General features: G+C 47.7%; 1 protein-coding gene and 1 pseudogene across 1 annotated transcript in view; both read left to right on the forward strand.

The window, feature by feature from the left end:
* LOC120381973 (zinc finger protein 850-like) overlaps positions 1-16,844 on the forward strand; it is a 754,134-nt gene that overhangs the window by 159,228 nt on the left and 578,062 nt on the right. The gene's annotated exons all lie outside the window — the stretch shown is intronic.
* Positions 115-2,822, forward strand: LOC120381974 (annotated as a pseudogene).

A 16,844-nucleotide genomic window follows, 5' to 3' on the forward strand; every position in this document is an offset into this window, starting at 1 on the left:
TCCCTGGAGAATATCCCGATCCTCTTCCGAATTGGCAATACCCCCCAACTTGGTGTCATCCGCAAACTTTATCAGCCCACTCCTACTCTTGGTTCCCAGGTCAGCGGCGGCAGCGCAGCTGTTCTGTGGCTCCCGCCCTTTATATCGTCCGCGGCTATGAGCGGCCGCCTCCCCTCGCAGCTCCCGGCCACCCGGAGAGCCGAGCCGGCCTACAGAGAACAAAGAAGACAAAAGGTTGAAGAGTACTTGTTAAGAAAAAAGGCCATTTCTGGATTGCTCATACAGGAGAAGCGGACAAATATCAGCAACAACAGAACTGGGAAAGCAGCTAGTGATAAACCAGAAGACAAAATAAAGGTCTTAAAATCTGCTAAGCAGAAAATGGAAGATAAAGAAAATGTTAATAGACCTCCATGGACTCAATCAAACACTCTGAAAAAAAGCACTGCTTCAAAGGATGAAACCTTGAAAACCACTACCGTATTGACAAACTCAACTGTAGGAACAAATTGCAGACCTGAAGATTTTAGTTCAGCTATTAACACTTCCAAAGATGAAGCTGTTGAAATAAAAACGTATCGTGTGTCATTTAGCCAGTCCTTCCTGCACAAAAGAAACAAAGAAAAGCAACTGATTGCAGACAAGCAGAACTCTGTCAGCCTGCCAAAGAAACACGTGCCTGGCTCATATTGTGGCAAGGTTATCCCATCAAAGATAAACTCCTTCCGAAAAACACTAGAAAATGAGGATGCAAAGAGTTCTTTGGCAAACAAGAAACCTGTAGCTCCTGCCACCAAACCAGCAGTGAGACCATCATCCACCAGCAGCAATAATGCAGTCATAAATAATATTAGAGCCACAAATTTGGCTAGTGCTGCTAAACCTATACATGCCACCCCCTTTCAGAAGAGACCACCTGTAAGGGCTTCTCATAGCACCCACTCAAAGTCCATCCAGAACAAGGAGAAACAAATAGTCACAAGTGTGTCTGCAAATAATATGACTGTCCAGAAAAAGCCTGATAGAAGTGGGTCACCATCATTAAAGACAGCTCTTCACAATGCTAAGCCCCCTTCTGTGCCTGGGACAAAGAGAACTGAGGTTCCACTCAGAGATGTCAGATTAGGAACTTCAGCAAAGTCTATTTCTGTAACCTGTGGTACCAAGGCCACCCAGGATTCAAAAGCTGGCAACAGAAAATATGTTCTGCCAAAAGAGTCAACAGAAGAGAGAAGAATTCGTCTGGCTGAATGGAAGGTAACCAAAGGAAAAGTGACAAAGAGGCCATCATCTACTGTGCTACAAGTAGCCCAGCCTGAGAGATAGACATCACAAGAAACTCCAGAAGAACCAGTTGAGTCTTTCTGGGTTACCATACTAGAAGAGGATGAGCAAAGATTATTCGGCGAAAATGTCAACAAAAGTCTTGCGGAATATCTACATTTAACAGAACAGGGTTTTCCTGGGGATCAAGTACGTGCAATGCTGGAAGAGCTAATTCAGAGCGCTCCAGATGCGAAAAAACTTGCAAAATACTGGGTGTGTCGCATGCGTCTTGAACAGCTGGGCCCAATTGAAAAGATCATGGCTGTTTATGAGGAGGCTATTCTGGCAGGAGCACAGCCTAAGGATGAGTTACGACACACAGTAGCAGATATTATGAAGAATACTGAAAATCTAAAGTCAGTTGTTGAGGAATGTGTGAAGGAAGAGGTTATCGGCAAAGAAGCTAACTCTGCAGTAGAGAATGTAGAGGAAGTCTTCAAAGAGCTCAACTTTAATGATGAAGAGAAGACAGAGATTAGCAATGAAGTGATCAAGAAAGAGGAAACAGATTCATCCTTGAAGTCAAGACAAGAGACCTTACCTAAAGAAAGTAAAAAGCACAGAACAAAGTATAAGGAACAAACTAAGAAGTCTGAAAACTACAAAACTGAAGATACAATAAAAGATGCAAACTTAGAATTTAAGACTCCTGAAAAAGAAAAGGAGGAGTCTTATTTAATTAGATACAGTTTGTCAACCACTCCATACTTAGAAAGCATGAAGAAGATGATGCAGTGTGAGGCAAATGACTCTGCTGTTAAAGATATAAAATTCTTGACCCCTGTGAGGCGTTCTCGTCGCTTTCAGGAGAAGTTGTGCAAGTTACCAGATATGTTAAAGGATCATGATCCCTGTGTTTCTTCACTTGAACAGCTGGGAGAACTCAGAGCTGTAAACAGTGCCTTTATCTACAGACAGAACAGTGCACTACAAAAACCTATTTCTCACCTGGAAGAGCAAGAAAAGTAGTAACTTTAGTGGGGAAGGCTTTACAAATCCTCTTAGATAAGTTTGATTCATTCCTGGTTTTGCAATTGGTGTATTCGGTTTTAGATACACAGCTGGCTTAGTAACTTCAAGGTTTTAAGATGGTACGAGCAAATTCCATATGGCTTATTTTGGAGTACAGCAGTTGCAGAATCAAGTATAGTGCAAACTTCTGTTTTATTTGAGGAAGAACTTAAAATATTTTAACTGTCACTTTTATTTCATGAGGTTTTTTCTTAAGCTTTGTAGCTAATATGTAGTGTTGGTTTGTTTTGTATTGTAAATATGTCTTGTTTAAATGTTGCATTGAATACTAATTAGGGAATGGATTTAACATACTAATAACCTTGTAATGGATGTCTAGCCATGATGACCCCTTCTCCCCCCTTATAAGCTAAATAGTTTAAAAATTCACACAATTTACATTCTTGCTCTTAAAAGAAAACATAAAAATGATGATCAATGAGGGGTATGTATTGATATGTAATAGATTTGCTGAACTGGAAAACTGAAACCAAATACTATTTTTTTTTCTATGAGCAAATGGGTCTTGATGGGAGGGTTTAATTTTCTAAGACCTCATATTTACAAATATGCTGAGATTACACTGCCCTTGTGGAAACTGCTTAAGAAAAAGGTAAAGTGGGAGTGGGGATCAGAGCAAGAGGAGGCTCTAAGGGTGCTTAAACAAAAAGCCCTAACAGCCCCTGCTCTGCGATTCCCAGATGAGTCCCAGCCATTCGTAATCCGACTCGCGGCTAAGGACCTGGCATTAGCAGCTACTCTCCTCCAAAAGAATGAAGAAGATAAACTGGTCCCGGTAGCTTACAAATCTAGGAAGTTACAGGGGCCAGAAATGAATTTTAATCCCTGTGAGAGGGAATGTTTGGCAGCGGTGTGGACAGTCCAGTCTTTTGAACCCCTAACTGGAAGGGCTCCCCTAACAATCCAAAGTACCCACACCCCTTTAAAGTACATTGTCTGGGTAACTGGTTGGGGGTAAGGTCTCAAACACCCGCATGGCTCAGTGGACCCTCACATTGATAAACAGAGGAGTCACCACGGAGACCGTGTCTAGACCCGACCTATTGACTCACGCTCTGATTGAAAAAGGCAATAAACATGACTGCCCCGAGGTTACATTAGAGCAAAGAATAGCCCTGATACAGGCACCCCCCTTGGAGGAGCTAGATACCATCGGGATAGAGGGACACGTGTGGGTCACAGATGGGAGCTCAATGGTGCTTAAAGGCATAAGGAAAATTAAATATGCAGCAATTAACTTAGAAGAGGAAATACTACAGGGCTATTTGGATCATGGGTCAGCCCAGCATGCTGAACTCCATGCCATAGATCGGGTACTACAGCCATAGAAGAACAACCCCAGACCTGTGTTTATCTATGCAGATAGTGATTTCTGTGTCAAGGGAATACAATACTGGATGCATGACTGGGAAAGAAATGGGTGGAAGGCAGCAGATGGGAAAAGCATTTCGTATGTAGAGGAGTGGAAATGGATTTACCAATGGGTAACAACATCCTGGCTGTTTAAAGGTCAGGCATGTAAAGGCCCATAGCAGACAGAACACTCCAGAGGCTCTTTGTAATAATAAAGTAGATGGTATAGCACGGCAGTATGATATAGCTGCAGTAGCAACTAGAAGTCAGGCAGGAAAGGTAATGGGGGATCCGCAGTCAATTGATGAATTTATTAATGACAATAACTGTTTACATTCCCCACAGAGAACCCCAGGAAAGACAGAAAAACAGGAACTGGTTAATGTTGCACATCGGTTCATGCATGAGGGAGTGGAAGGGACGCTAAGCAGGCTAAGAGGTAGCCCAGTGGAAAGGGATGGAAGATGATGTTAAATCTTGGGTTCAAAATTGCATCAGGTGTGCTCAGGATAAAGCCTGGCCACCACATTACCAGCCCCGTATGCACCAGAGACGAGTAGGACCCTGGCATAGAATAAAAATTGACTACATAGACAAATTGCCACGGAGCAAAGAGGGATTCCAGTACCTACTGGTAATCATAGATGCCTTCTTTGGTTGGGTAGAGGCATTCCCCACCAGAAGAAACACCACCACAGAAGCTGCAAAACGACATCTACACCAGCTCCGTGCAGCCTGTCCTGCGCCACCTGCTGGAGGGGCAGAATGCCAGTGTGCTGGCCTATGGGCGCACCGGTGCTGGTGAGTGAGGGGAAGGCTGAGCCCAGAGGCGGGGTACGGGGCTGTGGAAGTCATTTCCTGCCCCCCACCCCAGGTAAGACGCACACCATGCTGGGCAGCACAGAACAGCCAGGTGTGATCCCACGGGCGCTGCGGGATGTCCTGCAAATGACACGGGAGGCGAGCCACTGACCCGGGGCTGAGGAGTGGGACTTCTCCAGGTAGGACATGGAGATGGAGATCTACCAGGAGAAGGCAAGTATGGGAGTGGGGAGGACAGGACTAGGGGTGGGGGAAGAATTGTCCAGCCAGCTGCTGGACCCACTGTTGCAGATCCACAGGATGGGTACTAAGACCCCAGCTTTGGAGCAGTCTCTGGGAGGGCCCCCTTCATTGAGCCAGACTACAAAGGGCTCCAAATCTTCTTCTTCTATGGGAAGCCACAGGCCCTGCCACCTCCTTAGGCTGGAGGAGCCTGCCGCCCCCTGAGTCCCGCTGAGACCCCAGAGGAGACTTGTACCATCTCCGGCAGCATTTGCAGAGCCACGCAGCCAGCGCTGGTAACAATGGGTTCATTAGCCGGCCGGACAGTGGAGCAAATCCTTGGTTAGCCAGAGAGGGAAGTTACAGCCTAGCCCATCCTGGTCAGCCCAAGCCCTCTGCTCTGACCTCCTGTAATCGGTTGAGCCGGGGCTCGACCCTCCTCGCAGCCGGAGGGGAGCCACACCGACTCACTCCTCGTCTCCTGTTGAACCGGCTGAATGACAGTCAACAGGGTTAGAAAGCTCAGGCCCTCTGGTGCAGGGGCTGAGCAACGATCAGTACAATGAGGTCAGGCCCTCGGTGGCAGGGCTGGGCAGTAAACAGTACAATAGGCTCAGGCACAAAGAGGCTGAGCAGAGAAGACAAATTGAGTTAAAAGAGAAAGAACTGGAAATCCAGAAGCAGGCTCTGGAATTAGAAAAGGCTAAGCAGAATGATCCAACCAATCCAAACCCTCTTCCATCTACTGATCAACCTTCTCGGAAAAGAGTTCCCGCCTACAGGACAGGGGATGACGTTGAGGCCTTCTTAGAAAACTTTGAAAGGGCCTGCATTGGGTACAGCATCCCTGAAAACCAGTACATGGTAGAGCTGAGGTCACAGCTGTGCGGAGACTTATCCGAGGTGGCAGCTGAAATGCCTAAGGACAAAATGAACGACTATAAACTGTTCCTAACCACGGCCAGATACAGAATGGGCATAACCCCTGATCATGCCCGTCAGCGTTTCAGAGCCCAGAAATGGAAACCCGAGGTGTCATTTCCAAAACATGCCCACCACCTTGAAAAGCAGTATTTTTCCTGGTTATCGGGAGCCAATGTTAAATCCATGGACGAACTAAACTTCCTGATACTGATGGAGCAGTTCTTGGATGGGGTTCCTGAGGACATTACACGCTACATACAAGATGGAAAACCAAAAAAATCTCACTGAGGCAGGGGAGATTGGAGCCAAATGGATGGCTGTGGCAGAAAAGAAAAAAGCTACCACCCAGGGGAGCGAATCTAACAAGGGACAAATGGACAATAAATCCTACCACAGGGGGCCAATCAAGACCCCAGCTGCAACCCAAGTAAAACCTCAAACCACCTACAGTTCCACCTCACCAGTCTCCAGCAACCCACCTCGGCCCAGTGACCCATCAAATGGGTGATGTTTTAAATGTAATGAACTGCGACACACAAAGGCCAAATGCCCCCAAAACCCCCATCGAGTACAGTCCATTATACCATCACTACACCAAGGATCCCCAGGCCCGGATGTCTCTCAAATACCCCCGAAGCGCAGGGAAACCTTGAGAGTGGGCAGGAAGGAGATTACGGCGTGGAGAGACACCGCAGCGAGCGTGTCAGTTATCCACCAGTCCTTAGTGGACCCGAAATTCATCAACCCAGAGGTCAAAATCACAATTTTTCCATTCATGTCAAAATCGGTAAGCTTACCCACAGCTGAATTGCTTGTCCAGTACAAGGGCTGGTCAGGAACGTGGACTTTTGCTGTCTATGACAATTATTCCATCCCCATGCTACTGGGGGAAGACTTGGCACCATGCTGTCCCAGCAGAAAGCCAGCCTGGCCGAGCCCCGCCGTGCCAGCCCCCCAGCCCACGTGCGAGTGTGCGTCCGCCTGCGCCCCTGCAGCCAGGGGGACCCCTGCATCTGCGGCCTGGATTCCCACTCCGTGGAGATCATCAATTGGAGGAACAAGATGGAGACACTCATACTGTATAAAGGGGGGTGGGGTGTCCCCAAGTGGGGTGTCTCCAGCTGGGGGTGCTCCTGGGCTGAGCTCCTCCCTTGCCATCACAGCATGCCCTACCCTGTTCTCCAGGTTCGACACCTTCTATGGTGATCAAGCCACCCAAATTGTGTACATATCTGTCATTCATATGCACATAAAAGGTCAGCCTATGAGAATAGGTACCCTCACCTTTCCGTGGGAGAAAGACAAATTTGGGCATAGGAGGAAGGATTTCTCCCTATAAAAAGGGTGACAATCCACCATTAGGCAGGCGATACACCCATCTTTCTATCTTCCATCGCCTCACCCTGCCTACGCCTACGAAAGCTGTCAACTACTGATAAATCGTGGTGTTATTTCTTTTCAAAGTTGTAAGTATGAAATAATTCTTATTTCTGCTTTACCTTTAAAGCATCTAGTCTATAAAGGGTTAACTCATAACCATTTTTCATCACTTCATCACTTACCTATCAAAGGTGTGAACAACACCCTAGTGCTACAGAGTGCATTTAGAACTGTGTATTGTCATAGATTTATCTCTCAAAGAACTGTGATATTTTGGAACTTTGTAATCTCAAACTGCTTTTAACATTTTTGCATTTAGTTATTGATTCATTGATTTTAAATAAAAGGTCTTGATTGACTAATTTTGTTTCAGTGTAAATTCCTGTCCTATATCCCCAATCTCCTTGTATAAATTCTGTGAAGCCTGATTCAAGATGAACTTTATCTTCTGATCACACATATTGGCGAGCCATACCTATATTATTATCTATTAATCATCATCAACATAATTTAGTATTATTTAATATTAATTAATTAGAAAATTAATTAAAGTGGATAAATTCCACTGTCCCTACTAACCCACCCCAAATCAGGCTACAGGCTGGCGAGCCAGGCAGGAGAAGATTTGAGGAGTGTGTGACAGGAATCCAGGGAATTCCAGATATTCCTGGACCCTGGTTATTGCTGCTGGCAGCACGCCCAGTATTTCCGTTTTGTATTGTGGTTAAACCTCCTAAGGTTTTACTTTTACCTTAGCTTATGACTAGTTTTTGATATTATTGTTTAAAAGTGATATGCGCGCAGAAAGGGGCTTTGTAAGTTGAAATATAACGAATGGTACCGATAAAATATTTACAGCCGCACGGAATTCAGTGACCCACACTAGTGGTGGCGGGGAGTTAATACAGCAAGGTATTAATAGCCGCCAGAAAGGCCGCAATCAGTCAGAACTTGACTAGTTCAAAGATACCTTGTCTCAGTCCCATTAACTCTTCTGGACTGCACCTCTGATCCGTCTGCCTCAGTATTCCCCCGATATTTGGCAGGTCCCGACAGAGGGGAAAGACCTCTCGATCTGCTATAAGCCATCGAGAGAAGGGAGGGAACGTATCCCCACTCCCTCTATTTACTTGGGACTTTTTATGATATACACTGTTAAACCGGTTAAGGGGTGTTATTCTGTTGTTTCTGTAAAGGGATGTCTTTTTGTATCAGAACTAAATCAGAGGATTGATTCTAGTGAATATACTAGAAAAAGAAAGATGAATTCTCTATTTCGTATTAAGAGTATTAAAAGTGAAGATAGAGCAGGAGTGGAATGTGTTGGAGTTGCTAGCAGTTTGGCTTTGGAAAAAAAACTTTGCTAGGAGATATATTCAGGAACATGGTGGAGATTTGGAGCAGTTGAGAAACCCATGGGGTTTTGTGAGCAATGTATTTGAGGAAGAAACAGAGCAGAAAAAGAAAAGAGCTAAAGTGGTGAAGGGAATAGCTGTTGAATGCTTGCTTGTAGCTTGTAGTTCATTGGGAAAGAAACTGGATAAAAAGATGGAGTTATTCAGGGAAGTTCAGCAGATGCTGGTAGCCTATAGAGTAGACCGTGGTCGGTTGTTGGAAAAGATTAAAGAACTAGAAAAGGGAGAAAATATAGCAGAGGAGGTTGAAGAATTGATTCCCATCCCTATTGGTATGGTGGAACCGACAGAGGTAGAAAAATCTACTGGACCAGTGACTAGAAGTAAAACAAGAGAATTAGCTCAAGCAGACACAGTACCTTCAGAAATGGAGTTGCAGATTCAATCTGTGGAGTCAGAGGAGGAAATTGGCAGTGCAGAAGCCACTGAGAGTCTGACGATAGAAGACGGAAGTTCTGAAGTAACAGTTCAGGAGGCGGAAATAAGTGAAGCAGTCAGTGATGCAAACGGAGAAGCAGGGAAAGAGAAAAATCTCTGCTTCTGTAGAGACAGTTTCTCTGAGTGAAGAAACACCCCAAATCAGGCTACAAAGCAGAGCCAGCCTATGCTGCCCCGCGGGAGCACACAGCCCCAGAGCGCTGCGTGCGTGGGGGCAGGGCTCCGGATGAGCAGGGAGCGTCTTTCTCTCCCTGCAGAGCCAAACGCTGCCACACGGGAGCGCGCAGCCCCGGCCCCAGAGCGCTGCGCATGGCAGCAGGGATCCGGGGGAGGGGCCGGCGGCTTGCTGCGCTCGGCCCGGTGCTCCAGCCCGGGAGCGCGGACCCTGCGGCTTGCCGTGCTTGCAGGATTGTTAATGGCACCCTGGAGTCCCGGCAGGCAGCCGCGTGCCATTGAAAATCGGCTCCCGTGACGTCTTTGGCACGTGGCTGCCGGAGGTTGCTGACCCCTGACCTAGTGTCTCTGTGGCTCCATGAGGGAAATTACTAGTGACACCGTGTGGCCACGCAGGGTATTGCACAGAGCAGTTCCTGCGTGTAGCAACAGTGACACCGTGTGGCCACGCAGGGTATTGCACAGAGCAGTTCCTGCATAGAGCAACAGTGACACCGTGTGGCCACGCAGGGCCCCAGCCCTGGCCCAGCCGGTGTGTGTCTTGCTCCATGAGATAAATGCTGTCTGGACTCTCCCAAGAGGCCTCCCACTGACACTGCTGCTCCATGAGGGAAATACTTTGTGCATTAACCCCGACTGGCCCCTCGTTGTCACTGTCCCTTGATGAGGGGAAATGGTTTGTGAGTTATCTGGACTGGCCACCTGGTTTCACTCTTGCTCTGGGAGGAAAATATAGTGACACCAGGTGGCCACTCAAGGTAATGCACCCAGCATTTCCTTCAGTGCATTCCAGCCTGCCCCCCACCGGGACCCATTCAACCTCCTCCAACCTGTTCCAGCATCCCCAGACTTGCCAGCACTCCACTCACCCCACCCCAATCTGCCCACTGCACGTGGCCCTCCAATCCACCCCATCTGTTCCCCATCTCAGGGCACCCCAACATCCTCCATGACACCCAATCCCTACACCTCAACCCCAATTGGCTCCAACCTATTTCTCCATTGCTGGGCCCCACTTCCCCAGCACCACATTTCCCCATGCCATCCACAGCCTGCCAGGCTTCCCTCTCCAATTCCTGTTACCCTTCCCAGCCACACTGGGGTCTTTCAACCCCCTCCACCCTGCCCTTATTCTCCAAGGCTTCTGAATCCCACATTCCCTCAGTACTGCTTGGGAACCATAAGCCCCTCTACCTCACAGTGCAGCCCCCACCCCCAGATATCATACAATTAAGCCACTGATGCACGGACCCCAAATTGCCTACTCAACGTGTCCATTGATCAGCCCCATGGACCTTCTCTCTCCTTTCCTCTCCTTGTGCTGTCTCCCTTCTTAGGACACGGGCAGGCATGCTAGGTGTGCAGCCCAAAAGCTGTGTATCGGGAGCGGTGAAGAAGTAGGAGGGGACAAAAATCCTGCAGGGTAGTGGATAGTGGAGTAGAGCGGTGTCTGTTGGCGTTGACTCAGTCTCTGTTCATCAAGTGGGGCAGATGAAGATGGGACTGCAGAGGGAGGCAGGGATGAGGATAAGATTGAACACATCAATAGAGCTCTGTGTAGTGATAGTTCTTGCTTGGCTTTATTAGTTTGCAGAGGAATCAACCAGGATCCCTCACCGGGAGAGAATATGGCAGAAGTGGACCTGAGAAGCCTGGACATCCTTCTAAGGAGACATGAATAGTTCTCAGCTTTCTGCCTCCCGCTTAAGTGGCTATGAGTAAGCGGTCAGTGCTTTCAATTCCTCATCTGTACTTGCTGTAGTTTTCTTCACAGACCATGTGGTTCCTTGTTGGGTACGGGGCTCTGTGGGATTAAGGCTGGGAAGGGGCCATACTCTTCGGGGCTTATTATCCACCAAACCTGGAGGACATTTTCCAGAAGAACAAGCCGCGATATTTCCAGCGTACCAGCTCTGGTGACTGGCACTCACCACCCCTTCCTGGTACCAAGTCTACACGGAGGCTGCCCAGAAGCTGAGAATGTCCCTCTTCTGTCCACCTGCCATTGCCACGTTATCCTGGTTTTTGTATAAAGAAAAAATGTTTTCTAAGATCTGTTGTTTTTTAAATAGTTGCATAGAATAAAAGCTTTACTAAGCTGGACAAGGCCTGTCAGCCCAAGCCTCTGCACCACAGCGAAGCCCCCGCTGGGACCCAGAAACAGGATGTGGTCCTCCCGCTGCAGCAAGGTAAGGGGGCTCACGGCCCCAATCCTGGCCTGCTCTAACCACTAGACAGCACTCCCCTGTAGAGAGAACCCAGGAGTCCTTGCTACCAGCTCTACCTCTAACCACCAGATCCCACTCCCCTCCCAGAGCTGGGATAGAAACCACTGTGACAAGGTGGAAATGTTCTTAATCTTTTCTCTGAATATGATGTTGGTGTCTCAGTGTCCCCTATGTAGTTCTTACTACCTAGGTGGTGGGATAAGGGGGTGTGATTGCTGCAGAGCAGGGGGCCAGTGCACCTAAATGCCTGGCACTCTGTCTCCTAGCAACTGATGGCCTGGGCCCCACCTCTGCAAAGGTGCCAACTGAAGGTGTGGGAGACAGAGGTCAGGTGACCTCCTGGCCCGGGGAAGGAGCTGAGCAGAGGAGGGAGGGACTAGAGGGGGTTGTTAGTCTGGAGCTGGCTGGGGACGAGGAGTGAGGGCAAACGTGCGGGTCTCGCTCACAGCCCCCCAGAATGGACCCAGCCAGTGGTTTCCCCAGGAATTGAAATTAGGGGGAGTGTTTGAATTTACAGGGGGGGTGTCAGGACCAATGAGATATATAAAAGTTATGAATGAAGTAAATGTTTTGTTAGGATTATGCAAATTTAACATGAGGAAAATGCAAGTTAAACCAAAACACATAATAGGTCTAGATTTCTAAAAAAAATATAGATTTAAAAAAGTATTTAATTTAAAATGATTTTTGAAAAGTAAGCCATCATGGGGTAAGAGGAAAGTCCTCTCATGGATCAGTAACTGGTTAAAAGATGGGAAACAAAGGGTAGGAATAAATTATCAGTTTTCAGAATGGAGAGAGATAAATAGTGGTATCCCTGAGGGGTCGGTACTGGGACCAGTGCTGTTCAACATTGTCATGAACAGTTAGTTAAGGGTTAAGGTCTTTTAGCTGTACTGGGTTAACAAGCAGTACCTGATGACCACCCGACCAGAGGACCAATCAGGGACAAGGTATTTTCAAATCTCTGTGGAGAGAAGTTTATTTTTTCCTGTTCTTTGTTTTAGAGTGTCTCTCTTGGGAGTTAAGGGGGTCCAGACATCTTAATCAAGTCCTCCCAGGTTTCTGCAGTATTGTTCTTCTATTCAGTCTAGTGAGTATTAGAAAGGCGAACTAGTATTTTTTTACTTTTATTTCTGCATTGGCAATTGTTTGTTTTGCTGAAGTAATCTCTATTTCTATTGCTGTACTTTGCTTTTAATGAGAAAGAAAGGGGGAGGGGGAGTTCTCTCCAGGTTTATAATTTAGGCTCTGTGTATTGTTCCATCCTGGTAGGACACCATCTCTGTCATTTCTTTTTTTGTTCTTTTAATAAATTCTTTTCTTTTCTTTGGACTTGGTTAATTCCTTCTCTTGGGGAGATTCAAGGGAAGGGGAGGGGGGAAGAGTGAGTTCCTCCTGAGGTTGATTCACAGAGTTGAATCGGTGTGTCTCTCTCCAAAGTGGCTAGGAGAGAGGGTGGGGGGAAGTGGGCTGCTTCCCTGGGTGTAGAGAGTCAGGGAGATTGAATCTGTGTTCCCCAGGGAAAGTTGGGGGAACAGGCAGTGTCTCAGACACTTAGAAAACGGACTGGTGGCAGCGTATCAGATCTAAACTAGGATTTTAGTTTAGGGGAGTCCATGCAGGTCCCCATCTTGTGAACCCAAAAGCTCCAAGTGGGGGAGAAAGCTATGACATGGTGAGCAGCGGTGACTTGAACCAGAGAGCCATTGAGAGCTATTCTCTTCTCCTAAAGCAGGAATGCAGGTTAGGAGGGAGAAATACCCCGAAGGCAAACAAACAAGGTTGTCTAACAAGGTATTGTTAGGAGTTTTTTTCAGCTGGGCTAAGCCGAAAAGAGCTATTCTCTTCTTCTAGAGCAGGAAAGCAACCTGAGGGGGGGGGTTAGAAGTATTCGGTTTCTAACAAGGTTTTGTTAGAAGGAGATTTTCAGCGAGGCTGGCTGAAGGGAATAAGGGTTTTCTAGCAAGGCTTTTGTTAGAAGAGACCCCTACTGAGAGATACTTAGAATTTGCAAGAGGCACTTGCTAGACCGGTTTGTTTAGTGCTGTGAAGAGGGGGACATTTTTTTTCCTCTTTCTCAGTCTAAAGCACAGTTGGTAGCTGTGAACCCGCTACATCAGCATAACACCAAATGCAAATACAGAGTTTGTTTCTTTTCTATTCAGTCTATCCGGGAATAGAAAGGGGTAGGAATTGGGGGAAACACACTTCACTGACTGCAGAGGGGTGTGGCCAGCACCAGAAGGCACAAACATGAATGGCAGTGACACAGTTGACAAACTGGAACTTGCTAGGTTGCAAATAGACCTAGTTAGAGCAGAATTGGCCAAGGAAGAAGCTGCCCACAAGAGGGAGATGGAAGCCAAAGATGGTGAGCACAGGAGACAAATGGAGTTAAACCAGACAGAACTGGAATTAGAAAAGGCTAAGCAGAATGATCCAACCAAACCAACCCCTCTCCCACCTACTGATCATCCTTCTCGGAAAAGAGCCCAGAAATGGAAACCAGAGGTGTCATTTCCAAAACACGCCCACTACCTTGAAAAGCAGTATTTTTCCTGGTTATCAGGAGCCAATGTTAAATCCATGGCCAAACTAAACCTCCTGATAGAGCAGTTCTTGGATGGGGTTCCTGAGGACATTACACGCTACATACAAGATGGGAAACCAAAAAAATCTCACTGAGGCAGGGGAGATTGGAGCCAAATGGATGGCTGTGGCAGAAAAGAAAAAAGCTACCACCCAGGGGAGTGAATCTAACAAGGGACAAACGGACAATAAATCCTACCACAGGGGGCCAATCAAGACCCCAGCTACAACCCAAGTAAAACCTCAAACCACCTACAGTCCCACCTCACCAGTCTCCAGCAACCCACCTCGGCCCAGTGACCCGTCAGATGGGCGATGTTTTAAATGTAATGAACTGGGACACATAAAGGCCAAATGCCCCAAGAACCCCCATCGAGTACAGTCCATTACACCATCACTACACCAAGGATCCCCAGGCCCGGATGTCTCTCAGATACCCCCGAAGCCACACCCACTCACTACATCTCCCCTTGGCCCGGTTCAGGTGTGTCCCCAAAGCCCTCAGCAGCTGACCTTTAACCAGCGGTACCTCCCTGGTCCTGCTTCTCCAGCTGGGCAAAAATCCGTGGCCTGGATTCCCGCTAGGTGGAGATCAGCAATTGGAGGAACAAGGAGACTATACAGTATGAGTAAGTGGGGTGGGGTGTCTCCAGCTGGGTGTGCCCCTGGGCTGAGCTCCTCCCTTGCCATCACAGGATGCTCTACCCTGTTCTCCAGGTTCAACACCTTCTATGGTGATCAAGCCACGCAAGACGACATCTACACCGGCTCCGTGCAGCCTGTCCTGTGCCACCTGCTGGAGGGGCAGAACGCCAGTGTGCTGGCCTATGGACGCACCGGTGCTGGTGAGTGAGGGGGAGGCTGAGCCCAGAGGCGGGGCAGGGGGCTGTGGAGGTTGAGGAAGTCATTTCTTGCCTCCCACCCCAGGTAAGATGCACACCATGCTGGGCAGCACAGAACAGCCAGGTTTGATCCCACGGGCGCTGTGGGATGTCCTGCAAATGACACGGGAGGCGAGCCGCTCACCCGGGGCTGAGGAGTGGGACTTCTCCGTCTCCATGTCCTACCTGGACATCTACCAGGAGAAGGCAAGTATAGGAGTGGGGAGGACAGGACTAGGGGTGGGGGAAGAATTGTCCAGCCAGCTGCTGGACCCACTGTTGCAGATCCACAGGATGGGTACTAAGACCCCAGCTTTGGAGCAGTCTCGGCGTTTGTAAAAAATGTTACCCCTTTTGAACGAATTTTGCAAAAATTTGGATACAGCCCTTGGTCTGATCAAGTTTTAGCTGATGTCCATACGATTTCGTACCTAGAAGATAAATTGGCTCAATATATGTTAATATATAAACCCTCAAGACCAATAAAAAAGAAGCAGCTGCAGTTTGGCTTCTATGGAAAACCTGTAATGAGGTATTCCTTCGATTGGCTGAATGTGAAAATGAAAAGGAGAAACTGCAGCAAGATTTACAAGCCTCTGCTGCAGAAGCAGAGAAGTGGAAATGTTTGTCCATTAGCAGCCAAACCCAGCTAGACTCCCTTAAGGATGGGTACAGAGAGTTAAAACAACACTCTCAAATCTTACAGGAGCATACCAAAGAGAAGGAGAGAATTGAAAAATAGAATCAGGTATTACAGGGAATGGTCAAAAAGTTAACTTTAGAACAGGGGAAAGCCCCTATTGAGCATAGCCACTGTAAATGACTTATCAACCAACTAAAACAAAAAGTGGGATTTGCAAACAGACAAGTTGCAGCAGTAACTTCAGGAGAAGGGATATTTGAGACCCCAGATGGGGCAGACTTGTTAGACCCCTCTGGAGATTGGGAAGGGGATATTTGGGTAGATTCCCCCTCCGAGAGCCAAAATGCCATTTCAACAACAACAAAGAGAACAGTCACCACCACGAGGGAGGGTGGTGGGAGAGAAACAGTAACCACAGTGCCTGTGTCTGCCTCCGATCTCCAGGCCATGGCAAAGTGGCTGGGGATTTTAAAACGGGAACATTTCTCTAGATGGAGCGTGAATGCTCTTGTACTGGGAGAGAGGGAGGATCTCAACTCACAAGAGCTGCACCGCTTAATGAGCATTTGTGCAGCCCCAGATATGCGGGGGCTTATAGACAGGTTCAGGATTGGTGGGGATTACCAGCTAATGGATGTTCCGACAAAATTTGCAGAACTAATGGGCAGGCGTAATTTTGTGGCCCAAGCCATTGCGATTTCACAGGAAACTGATGAGGACCCTGAAACGTTTTTAACCCCAGGGGGTCTCATGCAGATGGCTGGCTGGCTTAGTTACACGTGATACGGCCACTAAACTGGACCTGGTGCCTTTCAGTGTAGATTCTTTAAGAGAATGCGCTGCCTCCCTACAACTGTTTTATGCAAAGAGACTGGGAGTGGGGCAACCCGGCCAGCCTGCCACATTACGGGAACTAAGAGACATGGTCCGGCAAATACTTACATATTCCGGTCCTGCCCCTACCATAAAAAAGGAACGAGTGGCGTATGTTACAGCATTAGAGCCCTCGGTTACTTATTCTAATGAAAGCGGCAATAAAGGCATAACTGGGGCACGGAGAGCACACAGTAGAGGTAAATCTCGGGGTAGAGGGTATTATGGAGGAAGACAAAGGGATAATTTGTACCCAGACCTCTAGAAATTTAAAACAAACACCCCAGCTCCAGGCAAAGAAGAGTTAACTGACAGAGACGCTCGCCGCATGGCCTGGAAGGTGTTAATGCAACACGGGGCAGATAGAGACAAGTGGGACGGGGCACCCACACAGAACTTATTGGCAGAAGCTTTTAAACTTCAGATGCTTTCTAAGGAGGGGAGCATACTAATGCCGACAGCTCCTCTCCCTCCCTGTACTCCTTCTGTATTTACAGACCCCCTCCCATTCCCAGGAGATACGGTATAGGGAGACCCTCTG

Source organism: Mauremys reevesii, linkage group 14, assembly GCF_016161935.1.
Source record: "Mauremys reevesii isolate NIE-2019 linkage group 14, ASM1616193v1, whole genome shotgun sequence".
In the NCBI taxonomy this organism is placed as follows: domain Eukaryota; kingdom Metazoa; phylum Chordata; order Testudines; family Geoemydidae; genus Mauremys; species Mauremys reevesii.